This window comes from Mytilus galloprovincialis, chromosome 8 (assembly GCF_965363235.1).
Source record: "Mytilus galloprovincialis chromosome 8, xbMytGall1.hap1.1, whole genome shotgun sequence".
Lineage (NCBI taxonomy): Eukaryota > Metazoa > Mollusca > Bivalvia > Mytilida > Mytilidae > Mytilus > Mytilus galloprovincialis.
Genome location: NC_134845.1, coordinates 14,099,241 through 14,116,507, shown reverse-complemented (window position 1 = coordinate 14,116,507; position 17,267 = coordinate 14,099,241). Strand labels below are relative to the sequence as shown.

General features: G+C 31.8%; 1 long non-coding RNA gene across 1 annotated transcript; it reads right to left on the bottom strand.

Moving 5' to 3' along the window:
* Positions 1-1,296: 1,296 nt before the first annotated feature.
* LOC143085132 (uncharacterized) lies at positions 1,297-11,138 on the bottom strand. The gene is made up of 2 exons (XR_012981251.1): positions 11,045-11,138; positions 1,297-5,252 (listed from the first exon to the last, which is right to left on the bottom strand). It is a non-coding gene; the product is annotated as an uncharacterized LOC143085132 (long non-coding RNA).
* Positions 11,139-17,267: the final 6,129 nt, after the last annotated feature.

Sequence of the window (17,267 nt, the reverse complement as noted above, 5' to 3'; positions counted from 1 at the left end):
CATTCACAACCTCTAGGTTCTTGAATGGGTTAGAAACCCTTGGGTACATAGTACTTAGTAGTCTCTGAAACAAAGACAGAGTAAAGCGATTTTTTGTGGTAGCACATAACCATTTTTTCAAGAAAATATGAACAACATGCTGCGGCTGATAGTTCAATGTAAGTCCAAGTGTTTGTTACACAATGGATTACATATTTTAAGCTTAGCAATTTAATTTTAGTCATAGTGAATCAGTATAAACAATTGTTTTGATCTTTCTCTGTTTGATTACAGATTTATGTAATCTAAATAAATCAATAGAGAAAGGAGACTATGTACTGATGTCCGGATTTTCATCTTGTCATAATTCATGCCGCAGTCGCCGATTATTTCTTAGCTCGTCCTGGTGTTTTGTCTTATAACGGAATTGTTGGTGTCGATGGAGTAAGATTGTGAGTATCAAATTCACAAATGATACACTATGGCCATGAAGTTTAGATTATGGGTACTGACGTCGTTTATCATCTTAATAACGTGTAATAGTATTCTTTTATTTGTCTTTCAAAAAATACACTTTTACTGGTTAGTCTGTTCTTTTTGTGGTATTCATTTGACGCGGCTCGGTACTTATATATCCCGTCATTGTGTTATTGTGTCATGGCCAATGTTTGTTTATATATCTGTTTGGTTTGATAGTGGTTGAGATATTAACTCAACGTTGACTGCTGTATCCCTATTTTTGAAATTTTACCTATTACTTTTGTTCATGAATCGTTGTCAATGAAATGGAATTTTACACGACTGTCATACAAGGTAGAGATTAAGCTATCTGTAAAACCAAGTTTAATCCACATTTTATCTACATAAGAAAATGCCTGTACCAAGTCATTAATATGACAGTTGTTTTCCGTTCATTTGGTGTGCCTAAGCGTTTTATTTTGCCATTTGATTTAAGACTTTCTGTTTTGAATTTACCTCGGTGATCAGTATTTTTGTGATTTTTTACTTTTTTCCCCCTTAGAATCAACTTGATCAATGCGATTTAAAACTCTCCATGGTAAAGGTAATGATAAAGATTGATTTATTGTTGTTAATGTCCAGTGTCAAATGTTCCATGCAAGCTCGTGACAAGAACAAAACAATACGAAATTATAAGAAAGGTATATGTGCATTATTTGGAGATGAACGTTGAGAAGCCCTAACATGTTATTAATCATTAATGATTGTTCAATTAAAGATGTTTTTCTTTGATTCGCATATTTCTAAATGCAAATCATCCTGAATTAATTGTTCATACAATATAAGTAAATACATCAATACATTTAGTGTCTACTTTATTGTAAAATCATATAGATACAAATCGTTCCGATAAGGAGTTCGTAAATTACATGTAATGTCAATAACAACATATATTCACTAGAAATTACCTTGAAATGATTGTTTACATAAAACATTTAATATTTAGAAAAAAAAATTAAAAGAAAAGAAAAAATGTTTTCCAATTACAGACAAATTGCATGTTAAGGTGGTACCTAACACTACAGGGAGATAACTCTGTAAAATCAGCAGAACGTTAAATGACGTTGTGTTGTTAAGGGAATATTGAGCTTCTCAATGATCAAAATAAGTGTTTGTCAAACTGTTATATAACCAGTGTATTATTTCTGATTAAACGGTTGGTTCAAATTTTTTATATTTTTTATATTTTTGTCAAAGGGTCAAAGTTAATACTTTGTCAAAATTTTAAGAAAATTAAACGAGCCAAATTAATTTTAGTTAAGGTGCTGGGTACCACCCAGAATTTGAGAGTTGTTGCCTTAATTGTTTGTAGACAAGTTATTTAATGCAGTTAACTTTGTTAAGAGTTTTGTTCAATTAAAACTTTTTGTATACGTTCATTTTTCATTGTCAAGTATCTACCTATTGATATACAACTCATTGTCATTCATAAATACTGATAATATTTTTTTTATGGCTAGTTATTCTGGAAAAGATGTTGATATGTTTCAGGTAAACCAACTCATAATTAGGTGGTTGATGTATACCACTTATTCATCAACTCTTTCTTTCAAAAGAATTACCGAGAAATCGAAACACTGCAATACAATGCAATACAAAATAATTAATTAAGTATTTATCGTTAAACAATTTAAAAAAAAACTCCTTTTCATTTTTGGTTCGAATTTTGTTTTTAAATTATATTCCAAGTCCTTTAAAAAAAATAACTCAAAAATATTAAACTTCCTATATCTCATATTCGACAAAGTCTAAAAATTGTTTAAAAAATTGCAATAACCATTTACAACATGAAATACGACATTAACCTGTAATACAACACCAACAATAACAAAAGACAAAAACGTTGGTCTAACAACTATAAAAATCATTTTAAAAACTTTAATCATTAGATCGATAGAAAGACAAAAACAACTTACAAAAACATTTCACAGATCTGAGAGTACTCGCACTTAATAAAATCTAGTTCAAAGCTAATAAAAACAACAATGTAATATACAAAATATGTATCTATGAAAAGTTCATGATATAAAATTCTCTCTGATGCTTAGCCAATTAAATCTGTCAATAATTTTTTAAGATGGTGTAACGAATTGGTCATCTAAAATTATTTATGCTGCTTTTTTTTTTAGTTTTTGTTAGTCTCCACTTAAACTTTCATAATCTCGCGCAAATATTTGTAGAATATAACAATTTGACATATTCTCCCTTTCCATTCTCAATTTTATGTAGTTGAAATTATTGCTAGAATCAGCCAGTGATAGTTTAATGCTACATTTATGTATAAGAATAAAATCTTAGATTTTGTAACATGTGTATTAGAGAAGAAAAATAAAGCTAAAAATCTAATTACATCTTGAATATGATAAAACATTATACAATATAACAAAATCAATCACATAGCTTAAAAAATCAAAAAATATTAAAATTACACTTGCTCTTAAAATAAAAGTCAAAAATTTGAATTGCATATGTGTAACCAAAATAGTTTTCAACTTGTATTCCGCTTACCTAATGGCAGCAGAATATCATATTGTCTATTTTTAAAGCACTGCAGAAACACATTTACTTTATTTAAGTTGTCGGTAAAGTAGCCATTTCTATATATAGTTATCAAAAGGTACCAGTGTTATAATTTAATACGCCAGACGCGCGATTCGTCTACATAAAACTCGTCAGTGACTCTCAGATTAAAAAAGTTATAAAGCCAAACAAATACAAAGTGGAAGAGCATTATTGAACCAAATACGGCTAAGCTAATCTATTCCTGGGATAAGAAAATCATTATTTTTATTTTTTCGAAAATTTTAAAGTTTTGTCAACATGAAATTTATTTATAGGCTGTTTTGCCGGCTTGAATTAATACATTTTACGTATAGCCGGTAAAATAGAAAATTTACTATTTTGCCGGTGTATTTTGCCGGTGGCGGCAAAGTAGCCACTGTCTTAAAAAACACAATTTGAAAGAAAACAAACATTGGAGAACATTCAGGAATAATTTTCATATTGTTTTTAAAATCATCTATTTGTATTAGTTTGGTTGTAAGAATATGACAATCTTGTTAATGTTTGTGTAGCACAAATTTGATAGTGATCACTTAACGCAATGTTTGATACATGATTAATATTTATGGTGTTTTTCATACGTTCGTCTACACATGACCACTAGGTATAAATCTTATGAGTAAGGTATTTTATTTATTACTGTTTTTTGGAACCAGCTGCGTAATATATGTTTGCATAAATAAATATCCTTACTTCATGTTCATATGATTTTAATTGTCAATTTCTGCCTCAAAATCATCTTTCCAGGCATAATATGTAAGGTCTCAATGCATGACATAATATACAAACATAATGATTTAGTTTTTAACCAGATCTCTAGATCTGTAAGTCTTTAAAAGTCAAAATTCTAGATGTCAGCAACCATTCCCCTTAATTTTCCCTTGTATTCATTTAGTCTTATTCTTATTACGATTTCTATCATATAGGAAAAAAGTCCAGCATTGGTTAATGCAAAAGAATTTTTTTTCTTTCAAATTGTTCTTTATCTTCGGTTGTTTAGTTTATTGTTTAGATAAGCTTTTTTTCTGTTGTTTTTTGTTAGATAAGCATTTTTTCTGTTGTTTTTTTTTTTATTGAATACACATTTGTGTTTGATTGAATATTGTTTGCTCGGAAATACTTTCTAAGTTAGTGAGTTTAAGATAGATAGGGTGTCATCTTGTATTGTAGCACTAACAAAAGATATGTTCAAATGTTGAGAGAATGTAATTCAATTTTGGGATTTAAAACTTGGAGATTGAAAGTATAATCCTATTAAATCGAACATAAGTCTGAACTACTTCATCGCCAGTGACTTTAAAATACATTGATTGTTTGATTTTATGATACATTCTGTCAGTTCCTTTTGATTTATTAACATATTTTATATACCTCACGAGTACATTTGTGTTGGACTTATTATAATATAAGTTGAAAACTAATGCGTTGGTAAATGTAAGTTATAGCTCTTTCAACTTTTAAAATCTATATTTAAATTTGATTTGCATGAACACTGAAATTGATAAACTTTTATATTTAGCCAGAAATTGCTAATATTGAAATGTTCCTTCCGTTTTGAAATATGTTTGTCATTAACTCAATTTTGAATGCAAAATCTTCCGTCGAAAATTACCCCCTAGGTATAAAGTCAAGAACAACTATGAAGAGAACAGACAAGACAAGAACTATGATACCGACACATCCGATGTAAAATGATGATTTTCTTGGGTCTGAAGCACTGCTCCTTTTACTGATATACGACGACAAAGTTGTCTTATCCAATCTGTATGTGATGATGTCGTTTGGTATTCCTGGGATAGCAGACGGTTCTTGACAATTACATGAACTCTGATTCATCCACAATTCTTCACACTCAAGTAATGTTAAGGTAAGAGACATATTTGCAGCAGGCAGGGTTGTTGTTTCTAAATTTGCATGCTTTGTTGTTTGGTTGTAGGATGTCGTCGGTATTTCAGTGGTTTCTGTAGGAAGGGTTATTGTTTCTAAACTCGCATGCTTTGTTGTTTGGTTGTAGAATGTCGCTGGTGTTACAGTGGTTTCTGTAGGAAGGGTTGTTGTTTGAAAATTGGCATGGTTTGTTGTTTGGTTGTAGAATTTTGCCGGTATTTCAGTTTCTGTGCGAAGGGTTGTTGCTTCAAAATCGGCATGGTTTGTTGTTTGGTCGAACGATGTTGTTGGTAATCCAGTTTTGGCTAAAGAAATAATGAAATTAAGTACACATCTGGAAAAAAAAGTATTGCAACACTTCTCAATAGAACAGGTGTATATAAGTTATCTATAAATTCATTTTTTTTTGCACCAGTGCTAATTAATTAAATGTTTGGCAAATTTTATTTGTAATTCTAAAGACATACTGCTGAAGCCGTACCCGCATATGTTACTTTAGTTTAAAAAACTGTGATATGTTTGTTATTCAAATGACAAAAAAAAAAAAATGATGCGAGGTAGATCGGGTTTCTTCTGCCATTATATGATGTAAAAGTGAAGTACAATCTGTCTAGATCTTTATTGAAATGTACTTATTTTGAAATAGGAATGCAATTATTCATTGGTTAGACTTTTCGTCCAAATAATGAATATATGTGCTTTATCTTAATAGTGCAACTGTTTTGTATTTAATAAATCATTTGGTTTGAATGTTTCAATTGTTTTCGATTATGCATATAAGAGTTGATAATTCAGATAATCTTACTTTCATTGAGGAAAGTTAAGGTAATATACCTTTTATTTGTTTTGCAGCAAGAAAATGTGACCCATGACCCAATTTTTTTTTAAATGTCCGAAAGCACATTTTAAGAATTATCGTCTTGTCTTTAAAAAGAATATTTTATCTTTTTTATGCCCCATTTATTGGAACTATGTTTTCTGGTCCCGCTTCAGGTTAAAGTTTTTGGTCGAGGTAGTTTTTAATGAAGTTAAAAGCCAACCAACTTGAAACTTAGTATACATGTTCCTTATGATATGATCTTTCTAATTTTAATGCCAAATTAGAGTATTTACCCCACTTTCACGGTCCACTGAACATAGAAAATGATAATGCGGATGGGGAATCCGTGTACTAGGGACACATCGCTGTCTTACAGTAATTAATTGATTTAACTATAAAAAACCGGGTCACAATTCAAAACCGACGAAAACACATCAACTATAAGAGGAAAACAACGGAAAGAAAGAAACACTGAACTGCTACAAATACAAACGCCAAATTACATATAAAACGGATTTTTAGATAACAACTGCCATAGTCCTGACATTAAAAAGGGTGGTTGAACCTGATTCAATGGCTAGGCAATACTTGCCGCTTATACGGTTATTCAGTAAAGTTTTAATTTGGTGAAACATACACTTATCTTTTTTATTTAATAGACTTTCGAGTTCGATGCATTTCCGTCAAAAACTCTGGTTTTAGTGAACATCATTCGTGCGTTTAGGGGCATCGTCACCTCCGTTCCAATGTTGAGCGAACACGAACGGACAAGAACTGGCATATTCCTGACTTTGTACAGGCATTTTCAAATGTAGAAAATGGTGGATTAAACCTGGTTTTATAGCGCTAAACCTCTCACTTGGAGGACAGTCTCAATAAATTCCGTTATAATTACAATGATGCGTGAACTAAACAGACATAATAAATGAAATAGTCAAAATATGGGTACAGCAGTCATCATCATGTAACAATTTTAAAAGGAACAATTTAACAGAATACAAAAACATCTATCTACACACATTCATTGATTCGCGCGTCTGACGTCAGAAAAATTTATACGTCACATATTTTTGTCGTTCAATGTATATACAAACAATTTCAAAATTTCACTTGGGCAATGTTGACATACAGGGTTAAAAAATCAAAAGTATGTAAGAATTAATTTCAGAAACAGACCGAGATCCAAAACAGTCCAAAAGTTATATAGAATTTATAAGAATCCACAAACAGCCCATATTTACAGGATGTTTAAGTACCGAGCCACCTTAAATGTATATCACATAAAACAATCCAACAGTAAAAATAATACCAATAATAGAACAAAGACAAATGAAAGAACAACATAACACGTTGTAAAGATGATAAACAACATCAGTACGCAAAAGCTATACAGGTTGCACTTTGTAAATACAGCTGTTTCTCAAAACACGCCTCTTTTGGGGAGTAATTGAATATTCATAGAAAATTCATTTTGTTTACATACTGGTTCCCAGTTATTTTCTCTGTGTTCCATATCGCAGAGACAGAACTTGGGAATGTTACCAGTAAATAAACACGTGCATATTGTTTACATTGAAATCTGTGGTAACCTTTCATTCGAGGTAGGGGTAGTTAAGAAAATTAGTGTAAGTTTAAACTCTGAGAAGTTTAGGGCATATAAACGTTAAAAATATGCCGCACAGCCCTATATTTTGACCTTTGAAAAAAATTGTGGTGCATATGAACTTTCAATTCTAGGATAAGATTTTTTTCAAAACTTCATAGTAAAAGTGGTACAGTTTTAGCCGTAAAAGGAGTTCCTATGGGAAATTGCATTGTCAATATTTACAGAAATGCAACCTATATAGGGTGAAAAAGGGGATTACTCAGAATTTAACCAAATTTGCTTTATTTCACAGATTTTAAAGAAATTAACTCAAATAAGAAGTTTTATAAATATTTAATGAAGATTGATAGAATCCTGGGCCTTAAATATGATGACTCAGCATAAATTCACAGTTTACAGTATGCATAGTTTACTTAAAGTCCTGGATACAAACTTAAATCATAATATTTGCATTTTTGTAAGTTAAATTGTTAAGAAGTGCTTATATTTACTCTTCGCAGTCATTGAAACTCATAGATCCTTCCTGAATATTATTTATGGAGTATTTGTGTCCTTTCGATAACCCAAAAGTAAGCCGCAACACTTAAATCTGCTTTTTTGTCACCACGGCATAATAAATACAAGCTAGAAAAACAAAAATATCTCAAGAAAACTTATAATTGTGTGTTCTATCCTGAATATGTACTAAATATTCCAAATTGCTAGAAACAGCAGACTTATTTAGGAAATTTGAGGCCCCAGGGGCAAGAAACATAGAAAATTGCCTACCCCCTGGGTCATAAAACAAATAATTTAACTTGTAAATGCTATGATTTTATGATTTTAAAGTTCTTGATATAGAAAACAATAACTATGCTTGGAAGTTATGCAAAAATCAAATGTTAGCAGTCATCTCTACAACATTTTAAGTGAATTTATATCTCAGACTGGTATCTGCATACATACAACTATTGCACATATGGCTTTGTTTGAACACTTCTAGTATATATAGTAGCTAAATTGTGTCAGATATATGGTTAAAGATGATACTGTTGTGACAAGAATTCTAAATTGACCATTTGAGGCAGAAAATGTTTTCTTTAATTGACAAATAGGCATACAGTAAGATGTGGACTGGAGATAGAGGCTGGATTGGATACTTTATATAATCTTGAATGTTGTAATGATTGACTGCTAAACATTACATTTATGATATTCTGATATGCTTTCAATATGTTATCAAAACAGTTTTTAACAGGTTCTAGGCATTTTTTATCAGAAAATATGCAAATAGGGTAAGCTGGCAATAATTAAAGTTTTGTTTTCAAATTCTTTAAAAAATTGAAACAGGGGAGGGGGTATCAAATGTATAGTAAAGAAAAACTTAGAGTATACACAGTGATTTCTTTAAGACTTTAATTCTGATAAATGAGTATTAATGTGAGAAAAACTGATTTTAGAGAGTTTTCTATTTTAATAAATGTCTGTATAGGTTGCACTTTGTAAATACAGCTGTTTCTCAAAACACGCATCTTTTGGGGAGTAATTGAATATTCATAGAAAATTCATTTTGTTTACATACTGGTTCCCAGTTATGCTCTCTGTGTTCCATATCGCAGAGACAGAACTTGGGAATGTTACCAGTAAATAAACACGTGCATATTGTTTACATTGAAATCTGTGGTAACCTTTCATTCGAGGTAGGGGTAGTTAAGAAAATTAGTGTAAGTTTAAACTCTGAGAAGTTCAGGGCATATAAACGTTAAAAATATGCCGCACAGCCCTATATTTTGACCTTTGAAAAAAATTGTGGTGCATATGAACTTTCAATTCTAGGATAAGATTTTTTTCAAAACTTCATAGTAAAAGTGGTACAGTTTTAGCCGTAAAAGGAGTTCCTATGGGAAATTGCATTGTCAATATTTACAGAAATGCAACCTACATTAAGACCATCATGTATTATTTGTGAAGTTGATACGGAATATCTATCAACAAGGTCTTGGTACCTTCCGATGATTTTTTTTGAAAAAGGACGAGACGTTCTTTGACATATCCCTGGTTCATCAACTTTCTACTCAGACACTGATGACATTTTACAAAGTCTGGGTAGGAGCTGCAATCTCTTGAATATCGAATAAGTTTGGAAATATATATCTCATATGCAGGTGAAGTTGGTATATTGCTACTAAGGTGGGGGAAATTTATAATTTCAAAATTAAAATTGTCTCGTTTGTCATAGATTCTGGTACTGAGATGGCTGTGTAAGTCAAATTCGAGAAATAAGTCTAAACATGAGACGGAGGAAGCCGTGTCTGTTGTTTCTTTAATTTCTAGTTCTTGGGGGTATATTAATGGCAACCCAATCATAAAAGTTCGGATTGTTTATGGAAAGAACATCATCAATTTATCTGAAAGGGAAATTAAATACAGGCGATCCCCTCTATCTGGTTAATGACGTCATAAAGGCGTGCATAATTGACGAGTTTTCCCCGCTGACTGATGAACTCGAAAGTGGTCTATTTGAAAACACCAAATTGTGTATCGGTCTTTCCAATTCAATCTTGAATGTTAAGACACAGGTCTACGTTAAACAAATTAAAAAAAAATCTCATTCATTTTATATTTCTTATAACCAAAAGAAATTATTTTTTGTGTATAGTCAAACAATTCTATTTTTACTAGAATCTAGCTACCTGACTAGAAGTACGTGGTCGATACAGGGTTTCCGTTTTCTATTTCCCACTGAGTTCGATATTTTTTTATTTTACTTTTCACTCTTCTCCGTTGTTAAGTTGCTCTCATATGTTTGTTAACATAAGGATTCCTAACGATTAAAATGCTGTTAATAGTTATCAAAAGAATCAAGCTTATAATTTGATACGCCAGACGCGCATTTCGTCTACATACGACTCATCAGTGACGCTCAGATCAAAATCGTTTAAAAGCCAAAACAAAGTACAATGTTGAAGACAAAAGTGAAATGGTTATCTTTTCGTATAATTTTGTATTTTCACTATTGAATATGCATCATAAATATTCATTGAAAAAAAAAACTGTCAAATTATGAACAGGTTTGGGTGTGAATAAATTTGGAAAATATATTTCAGGTCGCAAACTGTTTGATAGAAAAAAAGGCACTTTTAACGGGTACTCTGTGGGTCAGGAATTTTTGAAATAGTACGAATGAAGAACACTCCTTGCTTAATTTTGCACAGAAATGTGGTACATCTCAGAATGTTCTCACCAATATCTCACTATTTCTACACCAATAGCCAACACTTATTTCTCACTTTTTCAAATTTGTTTTTCTTTTAATTAACAGGACAGCTAAGTTCCTTTATAATGCAATTTGTGACAAAAACAATCGTGTCTGAAATGTCAATTTGTGAATTGCCAATTATATTGTATATTTTAAAAGAAAGAAAATATTCATGCATTGAATCAGATTACATACGGCGTCAGCATAAAGATTCAAAATAAGCCTATAAAATAAATAAAAATTGTATGCATTTTAACTTTCAATTTTACGGCAATTTGTTATAGAAATATGTTATAAAATGTACGCTATTTCATATATTATATCATCAAACTTTTTGACGAAATGCAAGAGATAACAGTAGCAAACTATTGGAGAGGTTCATATCATCAACATTGAATGAATCTAATTATTGATTTAAAAAATGTTTACTTACCATCTACTTGACATACGACCTTATTGATTGTACTACAGTTAACGTCAATCATTTCACCATTAATTATAACTGCGCATATACATGTGTTATCTCGTCCATCGGGTTGTTGAGCTAAAGTACATTTAATCATTATATATGCATAATTTTATCGATAAAATATAATACACTCGTCCAAAGTTTTCTCGTGACACTTATGCAGAAACTGATTAATCTATATGTATAAAGTTCATTTGACGGTATTTATAGTCAGTAAGTGTTTTTGACCTATCAGCATTATTTATCTTGACACTGTGTAAGACATTTTCAATCAAAAAATCATTAAGTGTTTGTTCCCTATCTCGCCCGTGGAGCTTCGTGATGAGCTACATTAGCATCTCACTTGCAATAGCGTGAAGTATCTTCAATATGGACACGTGAATAATACCTATTCGTATTTCAAACTGTTTATTTTCACACCATAAAAAGGTACTTGCACGAATATTGATTATATTTTCAATCGAAGCACGTGCAATACAGTATATACGTAATAAGTGTTTGTTCGTACTTTTGTTATTCAATTATTTAAGCTTTTATGTTTATAATAAAATTGAGAATGGTATGGAATGAGAATGTTGATTTAACCACACTGAAATAATTATCAAATGAAATAAGTCAGGACCTTGAACAACCGTTCAATTCGACAGAAAAGAAAACAAATAATTCTGAGCTCATGTCGGAAATGCTTATTCAATCTATTTCTGAAAGAGATCGTGATTCATATTTACATACCTGATCTATATGAACCTGGAAACCAATAGAGTGTTGATAAAAATGCATTAGTACCATCTTCCCAAGTGTAGACATTGTCTACGTCATAATCGCTAAGTCCAACCCAGTTATAACTTAAAGAGAAAAAAAAAGTATATAGACATGTGGTAATATTCATCAAAAGCAGTTGACTTACTAAATGTTGGGTATTACTCTTTTAAACAGAAAAAAACAATTTGAACATATACTTGTTAACATATACAAGTTCTGTAACAAAATATCTGAGCGAATAATCGATACAAAGCTGCCCTAAAAAAAATATTTTAGCATGGAGTAGTCCAGAGCAGGTATTATCAGAACAGTCCAAAGCCTGTAATTGAGTGTGCTGAGAGATAACAAAAGTACTCATATGGAATTTGAATTTTGTGTAGATTTCGAGATAAGCAGGCGGTTACTACTATTAAAACAGTGTTAAACGCACTTGTCAAAAGTTAACATTGAGCAATAAATCTTCTTGTCACAAAGTTAACATATAAACATAATTTTCTTATCGACGAAAACGCAGTCACAGTTATACTATCCGTGGTGGCTCTATCTCTATGCTGAAACCGTTTGGTATTCATCAAATTCATTATAAATTTCATTATCTGTACAAATTATGTTATGCAAACTCATTTTCATTCCCCAATCTAAACCAAAACAAACTAACAGCTTTCATCTCAGATATTGAACTATTAAAAACCAATTGCAACTAAAAAATTAGTAACGGCGCCCTGTCAATCTCTTAGTTGAACATGTACTGCCATCCAATTTATATGTTATCCAGCTGGACAAGTTAGTACTGGCCACTCGACAACTGTGAATAACACTACTCTACGAAATGTTTTATCCAAAGATCAGAAATAGGGTGAGCTTAAATCCATGAATTGAAAACACAATTTCAAAACACTGATTATTCCATTTAAGTACTATTGAGTAAGGAAAAGAAACAAAATGCATACACAAAAGTTACCATAGCACGATACCACAATGACGGAATGTATAAGTACCGAGCCATGTAAAAAAGATACTACCAAACATAGACTAAACAGTAGAATTATTAATCAGTGTTTTGAAATTGTGTTTTCAATTCATGGATTTAAGCTCACCCTATTTCTGATCTTTGGATAAAACATTTCGTAGAGTAGTGTTATTCACAGTTGTCGAGTGGCCAGTACTAACTTGTCCAGCTGGATAACATATAAATTGGATGGCAGTACATGTTATAGTGTTTTATGTGACTTTTCTTATTAAAATAAGAAAAGTCACATAAAACACTATAACATGTAATTTAGATTATGAATGAATCAAGAACTTAGAAAATGTACTGTAAGACCAGTGTATTATTTGTGAAGTGATACTAAATATTTATCAACAAGGTCTTAGCATCTTCCGATGAACATTGTTAGAAAAAGGACGAGACGTTCTTCAACATACCCCTGGTTCATCAACTTTATGTTATAATTCATTATTGATTATTTCTGTTAGACGATATTTCAATTTCATACTTGTTTTATCAAACGAACGTTTTTATAGAACTAATTTCAGAGAAGGATCAATATTTAAAATTATCAAGAAGTTCTTTCGGGTTTTTAAAAAAATCCACATATGATTATACCTTTACGCGCAAAAGTTTCACAGTATTTCTGAAGACCCTCTTTCACTGCCGACAAAATTTTGTCAATCTAATAGATAATTTGTTCGTTGAACATACAGATGAGCTGGTAATAAACTGTTGTTTGTTCATAGATGAAGAAGGAGCATGGTCTGCTTGATTAAAATAGTTACAAAGAAACCCTGAATTGGTGATCTTCATTATCAGACCTATATAGTTCATTTTTTCAAGCAAGTCAGTGAGTTTCGAGTTCCACCAACATGAAGTAGTCCACAAATACTTCATTCAAGTCCGTAAATAGTTATCATAGGTACCAGGATTATAGTTTAATACACCAGACGCGCGTTTCGTCTTCATAAGACTCATCAGTGACGCTCAGATAAAAATAGTTATAAAACCTAACAAGTACAAAGTTGAAGAGCACTGAGGACCCAAAATTCAAAAACGTTGTGCCAAATACGGCTAAGGTAATCTATTTCTGGGATAAGAAAATCCTTATTTGTTCGAAAATTCAAAGTTTTGTAAACAGGAAATTTACAAAAATGACCATATAAGTGATATTCATGTCAACACTGAAATGCTGACTACTGGGCTGACGATACCCTCGGGAACGAAACGTTCAAAAGCAGTGGCATCGACCCCGTGGTGTAAATAGTTATCAAAGGTACCAGGATTATAATTTAATACACCAGACGCGCATTTCGTCTTCATAAGACTCATCAGTGACGCTCAGATAAAAATAGTTATAAAACCTAACAAGTACAAAGTTGAAGAGCACTGAGGACCCAAAATTCAAAAAAGTTGTGCCAAATACGGCTAAGGTAATCTATTTCTGGGATAAGAAAATCCTTATTTGTTCGAAAATTCAAAGTTTTGTAAACAGGAAATTTACAAAAATGACCATATAAGTGATATTCATGTCAACAATTAAATGCTGACTACTGGGCTGACGATACCCTCGGGAACGAAACGTTCAAAAGCAGTGGCATCGACCCCGTGGTGTAAATAGTTATCAAAGGTACAAGGATTATAATTTAATACGCATGACACGCGTTTCGTCTACATAAGACTCATCAGTGACGCTCAGATCAAAATAGTTATAAAACCTAACAAGTACAAAGTTGAAGAGCACTGAGGACCCAAAATTCAAAAAAGTTGTGCCAAATACGGCTAAGGTAATCAATTTCTGGGATAAGAAAATCCTTATTTGTTCGAAAATTCAAAGTTTTGTAAACAGGAAATTTACAAAAATGACCATATATTAAGTGATATTCATGTCAACACTGAAATGCTGACTACTGGGCTGACGATACCCTCGGGAACGAAACGTTCAAAAGCAGTGGCATCGACCCAGTGGTGTAAATAGTTATCAAAGGTACAAGGATTATAATTTAATACACATATCACGCAGTGACGCTCAGATCAAAATAGTAATAAAGCCTCTTATACAAGTATTTCCCTTTCCAATCTAGACAAATTGAAAGAGTTGGTCCTGCTTTGTTTCATAAATAGAATTGCCAGCGTATGTACCAGTAGATAAATTGTACACTCTATTTGAAACAAAATATCTTCAAATTGTATTATTAAGATTCTTGGTTTCCTATTTGAAACCTATTGGTGACCTGTTTTTCAACAACAAAAAACGCCATTGCCATGTGCGCCAGCGGTGCTCAGCTTCTCGAAGACTTGTTCCTATAAAGATACATGGTCTCTTTTTTTGGAAAACATGTATAAGAAGTTTTGTAACCCCTAGTTTTTTAACGCATCTTTTTCCGTCGAGCTTGAAATAAAGAATACAACAGATACAATCAGCCATCCTATATATCTTACTTACATTTAGACATTGATGTGATCGGTCGTGAAACTAGATGCATATAGGAGCCTGTGTCGCTAACCTGATAATTTTGTTTACAATTGATGCATAAATATTGCAACCATAATTCTTTTGCCTTAGTTTCAGTGATAACGGTCAATAACTGTATCATGTGTATTTCGATGGGAACAAACCGTGTGCCTCTCCTTGTCGGTCTCTTCTTGTTTTCATATGAATCGGAGTTCCGTCAGACACTTGTCAAAACAAGAAGATGAAGAAGCCTGATCATTCAATTTTACATTCCAATATATTGATGATGTTCTTTCCATTAATAATCCAAACTTTTCTGATTGGAATCCATTAATATATCCCTGAGAACTAAAAATTGAAGGGAACATCAGACACAGCTTCCGCCGCCTCATTTTTAGACTTATACCTCGAATTTGACATACAGGGTCATCTCGGTACCAGAATCTATGACTAACGAGACGATTTTAATTTTCAAATTATCAATTTCCCCCACCTAAGCAGCAATATACAAACTTCACCTGCATATGGGATATACATTTTCCAACTCATTCAGTATTCAAGAGCAACTACTCAGACTTTGTAAAACGTCACCAGTGTCTTAGTAGAAAGTTTATGAACCAGGGATGTGTCAAAGAAGGTCTCTTCCTTTGCATAAAATAGATCATTGGAAGGTACCATAACCTTGATGATTTATATTCCGTACTTCACAAATAATACACGATGGTCTTGAAGTATAGATTCGGGATTCTGACGTTGTTTATCATCTTAATAACGTGTAACATTATTCTTTTATTTGTCTTTATGAATATTACTTTTACTGTTTAGTGTGTTTTTAGTGGTATCCATTTCACATGGCTCTGTATGACATTCCGCCATTGTGTTTTTATTCTATGATAATTCTTACATTCTTGTCTTTTATTTTTTATAATATGCTTTGGCTATAAGCCATTTTGAGTTTCTTTTTTTTTACATATGACATGGCTTTAGACTTCTACATCCTGTCATTGTGTTAGCGTACCATGGAAACTGTGTGTTTATATATTTGTTTGTTTTTTTAGTGATTAAGATACTAACACAATGTTGACTGCTGTACTCCTATTTTGGACATTTTTACCTATTATGTCAGTTGGTTTTGTACACACATCATTGTTAATAAAATGGATTTTTTTCGACTGTTATAGAAGTAGGAATTTGAGCTAGCTATAAACTCAGGTTTGAATCGATTAGGGATGTCGGCCGTGTTGGTTGGCAGGCGGGCTCATTGGAAATATTTCTTTTGACTAAATACCTTAATGGTAATTGTTACCTTGTTTGGTGAAACTTGTCTCAGTAGTTTCAGAGGAGAAGAATTACGAATATTTGTTAAAAATTTACTTTGAAGGGCAATAACTCCTTAAGGGGTCAATTAACAATTTTGGTCATGTTGACTTATTTGTAGATCTTACTTGACTGAACATTATTGGTATCTTTCGCCTACTTTTAAAACATACTGATGGAAAAAATTCATTTGTTTCTAATTGGATATGCTGCATTGCCCATGTAGGCATATTTTGCATTATATGTACAACTAAAAACAGTATACGGACACAAATAAAATTTCTGTTGCAACTTAAGGAATTGGTTAACTAACTCATAATTTTGGCCCTAAAGTCTGATTTGTTTTATTACAGTCATGTGTTGAAAATATGATGAAAATATATGCTAAAATGTCCGATAATTTTGCACGTAAAAAGAAGTTCAACAAGTATGTCAATAGTGAAGTGTTTGTGACGGCAAAATGTAGGTGAATTTTGTAAAAACCTTCTTTTTTTTTTTTAGAATTCTGCAAAATAAATGACAGTTTTCTGCTAAATTAACAGTAGTGCTACCCTCCGCTCACAAACATTTTTGTTGAAATAGTCTTTGTATGCAATATTCCTTTCTTTTCAACTAAAAATTCAATACGCGAGGGGTGGGACCACCAATGAAGTCATGAAATA